Raw genomic sequence first — 10,562 nt, 5'->3', positions numbered from 1 at the left:
ACCAAGGTCCTTCTTCAAGGGTACTGAATCCCCTGCTTTGTTCATAGTATTTGAATCTGTAAACTGGTTCAAGTCTGGGATTGATTTTGATGACATGAATTTCTGTTTTAATGATTTGTTATATTTTTGTTTATGTAATCTAGAACTTTTCTGCTGACACAGTTCAACTGAGAAAGCGTCGAACTGTTTTACTCTAAGACACCGTGATCGGCTAGACAGCACTCTAAATGCTCTCCTGCTGATTATTCCCATTGGCATTTTAACTCTGTGCTTTGCTTCACTTCAGAGGTTCTTTCAAAGAATTTGAGATGCAGTCCACAGGTTGGTAGCAAACAGCAATTTATTACATGTTTAGGCTAGTATGATTCAAGGATCAAAGTGCAAGGGAAGAAGTGAATTTACAATAACACTTAGCAAATGAATCTCACCAGTCCAGGATAAAGTATCTTCATCGGGCTCATAGCAGCTGGGAAGTCCCATGGTCAGCACACCAGAGTCCCAGTGAGATCACCGTCCACTACATGTGTCCATGCATAGAGGGGACCTCGCCATGAGCCTGGCTGCCTACCATTTTATGTCTCACAATGTTCTTTGTTCTCAAGGAGTTCAAAGAGTTTGTGCATGAGGGAAGTGAGGGGACCTGAAATAGGAGGGGGCCAGGAAAATAGCCTGGTGCCTCCTTGATTGGCCAGATCAAAGGAGGAAAGCAGGGTATTCCCAATACCCTTACTGTTCCTGATCTTTAGCGTGATGTTTTCCCCTTTCTTTGCGGATGTTTTCATGATGTTCCCATTACTCACTGTGTTTAAGTACATTAGTTGCTTAAGTACAAGTAATGTTTAAGTATACAAGTTGTTTGGGTGCAATCAATGAACACAGTATATCAGGTCACCATTTGGTGGATGCTTCATCAAAATGGTGACTGAATGGTGCAGTAACATTAAATTATTAACCATAGCACTCCACTCCACTGCTCATGGTGATAACTATGCTCACCTTGCCTTTGGGGTTGAGTGCTACCACTTGGCCACTGTTCCCCAGGACTTGTAACACATTTGAATTTGCAAACCTGAGGCCTGGTCTATAGAAAAGTGCCATCTGAAAGCTTTTCAAGGATGCTGAACTCCCCCTTCAAATTTATCTCTCATGGTAGTGATGAAAGTTTTGTTTTCTGGACCTTCTCAGGGAGGTTGAGTAGATCTTCAATAGTAAATTTACTTAGAGTCTATTCCTATTAATCTCTTCCTCTACATTAAACCAAAGCAGTCTGGGTATTTTTAAGCCACTTGCTCACTGTGGGCTACCAACTGATTCATGGCTTACACACCACAGAAACTATTAGTGCCTTTCTTATATCCTTCAGCTGCTACATTAAATGCAGGATCTCTGCTTAGTGCAGGCTTTCCTGGTGACTAGTCAGTAAAAAAAAACTGCCTGCAATGCCTGAGATTGACCACAATGCAGAAGACCTGGTCTTGTTCCCTGAGTGGGGAAGATCCCCTGGAGAAGGAAAGGGCAACCCACTCAAGTGTTCTTGTCTGGGAAATCCCACAGATAGAGGAATCTGGCAGACTACAATTCATGGGGTCTCAAAGAATTGGACACAACTTAGAGACAAATCACCACCACTGTTTAGTGAGCCCATATCAATAAATCAGGCCTAATCAAAGTTTATGATTCTTCTACTTCTGTCCACTCCCACATATATTCCCTGTATCGACAACACAAATTATTAGAACTTTTCTTACTTCCCCCAGGTGTAACATTGAATCCAAAATCCTAGTGTGTAATACTACATTTTGCTGTGTACTTTATTGGAGTTATTTATCGTCCCTTTATTTACACTTATAGACAGAGTGCCTGAGAACTACGGATGGAGGTTTGTGACATTGTACAGGAGACAGGAATCAAGACCATTCCCAAGAAAAAGTAATGCAAAACAGCAAAATGGTTTTCTGAGGAGGCCTTACAAATAGCTGTGAAAAGAATAGAAGCAAAAAGCAAAGGAGAAAAGGAAAGATACACCCATTTGAATGCAGAGCTCCAAAGAATAGTAAGGAGAGATAAGAAAGCCTTCCTCAGTGATCATTGCAAAGAAATAGAGGAAAACAATAGAATGGGAAAGACTAGCTATCTCTTCAAGAAAATTACAGATACTAAGGGAATATTTCACACAAAGATGGGTTCAATAAAGGACAGAAATGATAGGGACATTATAAGCAGAAGATATTAAGAAGATGTGGCAAAAATACACAGAAGAACTGTACAAAAAATATTTTCACAACCAGAATCATGATGGTATGATCACTCACCTAGAGCCAGACATCCTGGAATGTGAAGTCAAGTGGGCCTTAGAATGCATCACTACGAACAAAGCTAGTGGAGGTGATGGAATTCCAGTGGAGCTATTTCAAATCTTAAAATATGATGCTGTGAAAGTGCTGCACACAATATGCCATCAAATTTGGAAAACTCAGCAGTGGCCACAGAACTGGAAAAGGTCAGTTTTCATTTCAATCCCAAAGAAAGGCAATGCCAAAGAATGCTCAAACTACCACACAATTGCACTCATCTCACACACTAGTAAAGTAATGTCGAATATTCTCCAAGCCAGGCTTCAGCAATATGTGAACCATGAACTTCCAAATGTTCAAGCTGGTTTTAGAAAAGGCAGAGGAACCAGAGATCAAATTGCCAACATCTGCTGGATCATCCAAAAAACAAGACAGTTCCAGAAAAACATCTATTTCTGCTTTATTGACTATGCCAAAGCCTTTGACTGTGTAGATCACAATAAACTGTGGAAAATTCTGAAAGAGATGGGAATACCAGATCACCTGACCTGCATCTTGAGAAACCTGTATGCAGGTCAGGAAGCAACAGCCATAACTGGACATGGAACAACAGACTGGTTCCAAATAGGAAAAGGAGTATGTCAAGGCTGTATATTTTCACCCTGCTTAATTAACTTATATTCAGAGTACATTATGAGAAACACTGGGCTGGAGGAAGCACAAGCTGGAATCAAGATTGCCAGGAGAAATACCAATAACCTCAGATATGCACAAATGGCATAAAGCAGAGAAGAACTAAAGAGCCTCTAGATGAAAGTGAAAGAGAAGAGTGAAAAAGTTGGCTTAAATCTCAACATTCAGAAAACTAAGTTCATGTCATCCGGTCCTATCACTTCATGGCAAATAGATGGGGAAACAGTGGAGACAGTGTCAGACTTTATTTTTTGGGGCTCCAAAATCACTGCAGATGGTGATTGCAGCCATGAAATTAAAAGATGCTTACCCCTTGGAAAGAAAGCTTTGACCAACCTAGAGAGCATATTGAAAAGCAGAGACATTACTTTGTCAACAAAGGTTCGTCTAGTCAAGGCTATGGTTTTTCCAGTGGTCGTATATGGATGTGAGAGTTGGACTATAAAGAAAGCTGCTGCTACTGCTGCTGCTAAGCCACTACAGTCATGTCATGCTCTGTGTGACCCCATGGACTGAAGCCTACCAGGATCCTCTATCCATGGGATTTCCAGGCAAGAGTCCTGGAGTGGGGTGCCATTGCCTTCTCCAAAAGAAAGCTGAGCACCGAAGAATTGATGCTTTTGAACTTGGTGTTGGAGAAGACTCTTGACAGCCCCTTGGAATGCAAGGAGTTCTAACCAGTCCAATCCTAAAGGAGATCAGTCCTGAATATTCACTGGATGGACTGATGCTGAAGCTGAAACTCCAATACTTTGGTCACCTGATGCGAAGAGCTGACTCATTTGAAAAGACCCTGATGCTGGGAAAGATTGAGGGCAGGAGGAGATGGGGACGACAGAGGATGAGATGATTGGATGGCATCACCGGCTCAACAGACATGGGTTTGTGTGGACTGTGGGACTAGGTGATGGACAGGGAGGCTTGGTGTGCTGCGGTTCATGGAGTTGCAAATAGTCGGACACGACTGAGCTATTGAACTGAACTGATTCAGTATTTCTCATAAACCAGATGCTGTACTACTTGCAGAAACTATTATTACCAAGTCCAGTTCAGTTCAGTTGCTCAGTCATGTCCCATTCTTTGCAACCCCATGAGTCTCAGCACGCCAGGCCTCCCTGTCCATCACCAACTCCAGGGGTTTACCCAAACTCATGTGCATCGAGTCGGTGATGCCATCAAGCCATCTCATCCTCTGTTGTCCCCGTCTCCTCCTGCCCAATCCCTCCCAGCATCAGGGTCTTTTCCAAGGAGTCAACTCTTCGCATGAAGTGGCCAAAGTACTGGAGTTTCAGCCTCAGTATCAGTCCTTCCAATGAACACCCAGGACTTATCTCCTTTAGAATGGACTGGTTGGATCTCCTTGCAGGCCAAGGGACTCTCAAGAGTCTTCTCCAACACCACAGTTCAAAAGCATCAATTCTTCAGCGCTTAGCTTTCTTCACAGTCCAACTCTCACATCCATACATGACCACTGGAAAAACCATAGCCTTGACTAGATGGACCTTTGTTGGCAAAGTAATGCCTCTGCTTTTGAATATACTATCTAGGTTGGTCATAACTTTCCTTCCAAGGAGTAAGCGTCTTTTAATTTCATGGCTGCAGTCACCATTTGCAGTGATTTTGGAGCCCAGAAAAATAAAGTCTGACACTGTTTCCCCATCTATTGGCCATGAAGTGATGGGACCAGATGCCATGGTCTTAGTTTTCTGAATGTTGAGCTTTAAGCCAACTTTTTCACTCTCCACTTTCACTTTCAACAAGAGGCTTTTCAGTTCCTCTTCACTTTCTGCCATAAGGGTGGTGTCATCTGCATATCTGAGCTTATTGATATTTCTCCTGGCAATTTTGATTCCAGCTTGTGTTTCTTCCAGCCCAGAGTTTCTCATGATGTATTCTGCATATAAGTTAAATAAGCAGAGTGACAATATACAGCCTTGACATATTCCTTTCCTTATTTGGAACCAGTCTGTTCCATGTCCAGTTCTAACTGTTGCTTCCTGACCTGCATATAGATTTCTCAACAGGCAGGTCAGGTGGTCTGTTATTCCCATCTCTTTCAGAATTTTCTACAGTTTATTGTGTAGGTAAGTATTATAGAGAGTTTGACTTTTAGTTGATTTAATAAAGAAAAATTTCTGTCTGATATTAATCTATTCTTTTACTTCAGTCATCACTCTTTTTGATGGTTTATCAGGATAAGACCATGACATAAGCAACACAAAATGATTCTGAAAACAATTTTTTAAATTCCAAATAAAATTTGGAAATATGGTGTAATGTAACTTACACATCCCTTTGAGGTTAAATGGCCCATTACTTTAAACCCTTCAGGTAGTTATAAACCACAGTATTACATACTGTATATAAAATTATCTATATATATATATATGTGTGTGTGTGTGTGTTTGCGTGTGTGTGTATGTTTCAGTGCAGTTCCTGTTTCAGTAAGTGGAAGTAGTATAATTTCGTTTCCTATCTGTCATCATTGTCTGGCAACATATCTTGGCAGCTGAGAACATGGTCTGAGATATCAGCTAGATACAGGTTAATCACTCTTCAGTATTTATCTTTTGGAACTTTCCCCTTTCTTCTTGCTTCCCCACCTGTAAAATGAGGATAGTAGCAATGTCCACTTCATTGTATTGTTACAGAGATTACTGCTCAATATCAGTGCTTTTTATTTTATTTTGCTTTTTTAGAAGTTTACTAAGCCATATACACTGATGAAACTAGAAAAACTAAGACTCAACTTGGTAGAATGTTCCAAACATGAAAAAGTAGTCTCCTGCTAAGTTTTCCCTGACTTTTCTTGCACCCATTTCTTCTGCCCCTTGCAGGATCTATGATTTGTAGTGGCTATTTATTTTACCTTCATCTCATAGGCATTCTTGCTGAAAGCATCAGCAATGTCCTTTTGAACTTTGCACCAGGAGAATCAATGCTGGTCTCCGTGTACCTCTTATTTATCACCTGAAATAGCTTTTCTATTACACAAATTTCTAATGGCATTTTTCATTTGGGCATTTCTCAAGGTATAGATTAAGGGATTTAACATGGGACTTATCATAGTGTAAAACACAGTAACTGCTTTATCAATAGGAAAAGTATATGCTGGTTTCAGGTACACAAAAATGCAGGGCACAAGGAGTATAAGGACAACTGTGATGTGGGAGACACAAGTGAAGAAGGCCTTGCACCTCGTCTCCAAACTGTGGTTGCTTAGGGAGCACAAAATGACCACATAGGAGCCCATCAAGGGGAGGAAGTTTAACAGACAGAGAGAACCACTGTTGGCAGCAACAATGAGTCCTAGAATGTGGGTATCAGTGAAGGCAAGATCAAGCAAAGGGTTGAGATCACACATAAAGTGGTCTATGACATTAGGACCACAGAAAGGTAAACGGAAGATCTGAATGGTTGCATGAAAAAAGCCTCCCACCCACACCACTCCAATTAGCAGCCAACACACTCTCCATTCATGATGCTTGTGCAAGGGCTATAAGATGGCCACAAAGTGGTTATAGACCATCACGGTGAGCAGGATGACATCAGCACCTCCAAATAAGTGTTCCCCAAAGATCTGAACATGCATTCATTGAAAGGGCTGGTTTTTGTTTCATGGAGTGAATCTACAATCAATTTAGGGTTATTGACAGAGGAATAACAAGCATCAATAAAAGAGAGATGAGCCAGGAAAAATACATTGGGCACCCCAATAAAGGGCTGACTGTGATGGTGACCAAAGTGAGCACATTCCCTACCATAGAGACAATGTTGACAACTCCTTTTCCTATTTGGAACCAGTCTGTTGTTCCATGTCCAGTTCTAACTGTTGCTTCCTGACCTGCATACAGATTTCTCAAGAGGCAGGTCAGGTGATCTGATATTCCCATCTCTTTCAGAATTTTCCACAGTTTATTGTGATCCACACAGTCAAAGGCTTTGGCATAGTCAATAAAGCAGAAATAGATGTTTTTCTGGAACTCTCTTGCTTTTTCCATGATCCAGCAGATGTTGGCAATTTGATCTCTGGTTCCTCTGCCTTTTCTAAAACCAGCTTGAATATCAGGAAGTTCACGGTTCACGTCTTGCTGAAGCCTGGCTTGGAGAATTTTGAGCATTACTTTACTAGCATGTGAAATGAGTGCAATTGTGCAGTAGTTTGAGCATTCTTTGGCATTGCCTCTCTTTGGGATTGCTCAGTCATGTTCAAATCTTTGCAACCCCATGGACTATAGCCCACCAGGCTCCTCTCTCCATGGGGATTCTCCAGGCAAGAATGCTGGAGTGGGTTGCCATGCCCTCCTCTAGGGGATCTTCCCAAGCCAGAGATTGAACTCAGGTCTCCCACACTGCAGGCAGATTCTTTACCATCTGAGCTAGCAGCTACATGGTATAACCTTGATTGTTCATATGTTTCATTCTTGGAATGCACATGATAGGTTCTCTCTGTCCTACTTCATCTCAGGTTTTCTTGAAAAGTACTTTAGTTTCCCTCTCAGCTTTCAGAAAGCTGGATGAACACAGAGAAGAGTTTTCTGAAATGCCTTATCTACAGACTTTGTGAGCCCCGAGGTGAATAATACCTGAGGCAAGATAAGATAAATTTGGAAAGTAAACAACCAGAGGAACAGGGACATTACCTTGGACAGTGAGTGGCTTGACAATCTATGTTTTGGATATATTTACAAATACCTTTGGGAATATAATTACTTAGAGCTTTCAAAGACTTATTAATTTTTGCATAGTTACTGAAGTTTATATTCTGTCCTTCCCAACCAAATTTTCCTCAGGCATAGGTATAAAATAGATGATACCCAGGACCTAAATATGATTTACTGAGGGATAAAGATACACTGCTTTCATTCCTGACAATTTTAGTGAATATTTTAATCCTGCTTCCCTTGTAAGCCTGTGGAAGATTTAAGATGTATTGGTTTCCAAAATATTTGAGAGATATGTTTGAATTAATGGTTTTTATTCTTTGCATTTAACTTCAGATTTTTATACAAGGAACAAATTGATGAATAAGTATTTGGAGGTGGAATTCTTCTTGATGCATCCTAAAACTAACCTGACAGCCACTCAGGTCTGATGTTTGTGACACTGGTTTGGGTAGTGTCCCACCAGCCATGTGCTAGGTTGATTATATGCTGTTTACATTTGTTTGATATAATTTCTTTCTAAAATCTATTACTTGTAACATGTGATAATTTAAGTACTATAATAATGTCATAGCATATTTTAGTTGTAATTATATATTATTTAAATGGAAAATTCTGTTTAATAACATAATTAAAGCATTCTCGAGTTGGCAATATGCCTCATCGTGTACTTCTATGCATTTTCCCATGTTACTATTAAGATTTCAGCTTGAATATCCAATATCCCAATTTCAGCTTGAATATCCATAAATATGGGTAATTCTCCATTTCAAAGTATCTGCCATTTTAACATAGACTAGTTTTATGTAGATCAATAAAAATAAGTTTGTAACGTGCAATGTTTTAATAAAACAAGAGAAAATTAAATATATTCTGGAGAATGTAAGTTAAATATGAGAGTGCCTGCTCTTATACTGACAGCATAATGAACAGCAAAGATATTTTCAAATGAAGAAATAAAGTAATTTTGGATAATTTTTTCATGATGCAAGGAAAATCAGACAATTGACATGTGTTAAAAATTGCCTTAAAATAACCAACCTATCATCGAACTAATTGAAATTTTCTTCATCACCATATTGTTGAAATTGATGCTTATGTAATTGCTCTTGTTAAAATTATGTGGGATTTTTTTTCTTTTTGTTGAACTTTTATGTAGGCATGATAGTTTCTTTGACTGCTTAACTACTTACTCAAACAAAAATGAGTGCTAAAAAGAAGTGTGTTATGAACCATATATATCACTGGGTATTTTATATTTTTCATCAAATTTCTGAATTAGGTAATAATGTCTTAATTGTAAGATAAATAAGATGGGACTTTCAAACATGTTAAACCATTAGCCTGATAATTACACTGGTTAGTTAATTTAGCATTCCTCAACTTTCCCATAACTTTTCTGTCATTACTTGAACCATCTGTTTACTGGTTGGCTGGTATTTTTTATTTCATCCATTGTGTCTTCAGTTTTTGTATAGATTTCCTTACTATCACATTTTCAAAATGTTGTTTTATGACAATATTTTCTCCTCGACTGACTTTTCACATTTTCTTTTACCTCTGTTAAGAACACTCCAGTGTTCTTTCCTGGAGAATCCCAGGGACAGGGGAACCTGGTGGGCTGCCGTCTATGGGGTTTCACAGAGTCGGACATGACTGAAGCGACTTAGCAGCAACAGCAGCAGCAACAACATTAATTACATTATAATAGCTCAGAAGATACAATGCTGTTTTAACCTGTTATCGATTAAATGTGTTTCTTTTAAATACATAGTATCTTTTTACAGGTGAAAATACTCAGAAAGACACACTGGACATTCATTAACCAGATATTTGCATGTTGCTTTCTGCTCAGATGAGGATTCCAAATTGAGATTTCATTATTTTCATTGCTGCTCTTTGTGATAACTTCTTCCCCATTCATCTCAACTCTCCTGTTTAACCTTAGATTAAAAAAGAATCAGGGATTTTGTCTTTTCTCATTTTAGTGTATTATTTTTCAATTCTGAGGAATTATTTTGACTATCTAGGTCTCTTCTAAAGTCAGAGATTCAGGTTAATGAAGTTATTTCTCTCCAATTTATTTATTTATTTATTTTTGTCTACTCATATAATACATTTCTTTGAATCAATTTTATATAAATGCTTTTATTTGACATATCAGTATTATTCAACCTCACAAACAAAACAATCTATGTATCGATTGCAATTATGTAGAAGACAGATCAATGTACTGCGACCCCCTCACAAAAACCTTTTAAATACTTTTGAGTTAATGCTAATTGCTGAACACTGTGTGATGGATATTTTGTTCTGGTAGTTCCAGAAAAACAGGCTGGAAGCTTTATAGTGAGAGTGAAAACAAAGTAGGATAATGAGAAAATTTAACCTCTGTGATATTGCAGTTTTGAAGAATAGTTTAAAATAGAATCGGTGTCATACAGGCCATTTAAAATGCCTGTTAACTATTTGCCATCTAAAATCATCACCGAGACTATAAATAACAATAATAACTTTGTGAAGCCCTCAACTTGACAGTTCTTAAATATGAAACCATGCACTTGCTATAAAAACATTCATTCTCTGTTTGCTTTTTTTTTTTTCTTTTAAGTAGACATTTGGGGGCCTGGATATGACTGTCAAACACTAAAAGTGTGCTAGCTTTTGCAAAGTCACTGTGGACAAATAATTCCTCATCAGTGGTTAAAATAGCACCTAGAAGTGAACTTGTTCTATCTTGCACTTATTTTACACTGATTAAATAATGTATTAAGATTATCCCTTAGTTTCAAAAGATGAAAATCTATAAACATTTCATTCTTTACCGCAACACATGCCACTGAGAGATAACTCGACCAAAAGTTGTCATATCATCTCTTTTACTAACAGTAGTTTTTTTTTTTGCATTAAG

Source organism: Bos indicus, chromosome 3 (genome assembly GCF_029378745.1).
Source record: "Bos indicus isolate NIAB-ARS_2022 breed Sahiwal x Tharparkar chromosome 3, NIAB-ARS_B.indTharparkar_mat_pri_1.0, whole genome shotgun sequence".
Classification (NCBI taxonomy): domain Eukaryota; kingdom Metazoa; phylum Chordata; class Mammalia; order Artiodactyla; family Bovidae; genus Bos; species Bos indicus.
The sequence above is the reverse complement of the archived record's forward strand: the minus strand, read 5'-3'. Positions refer to the sequence as shown.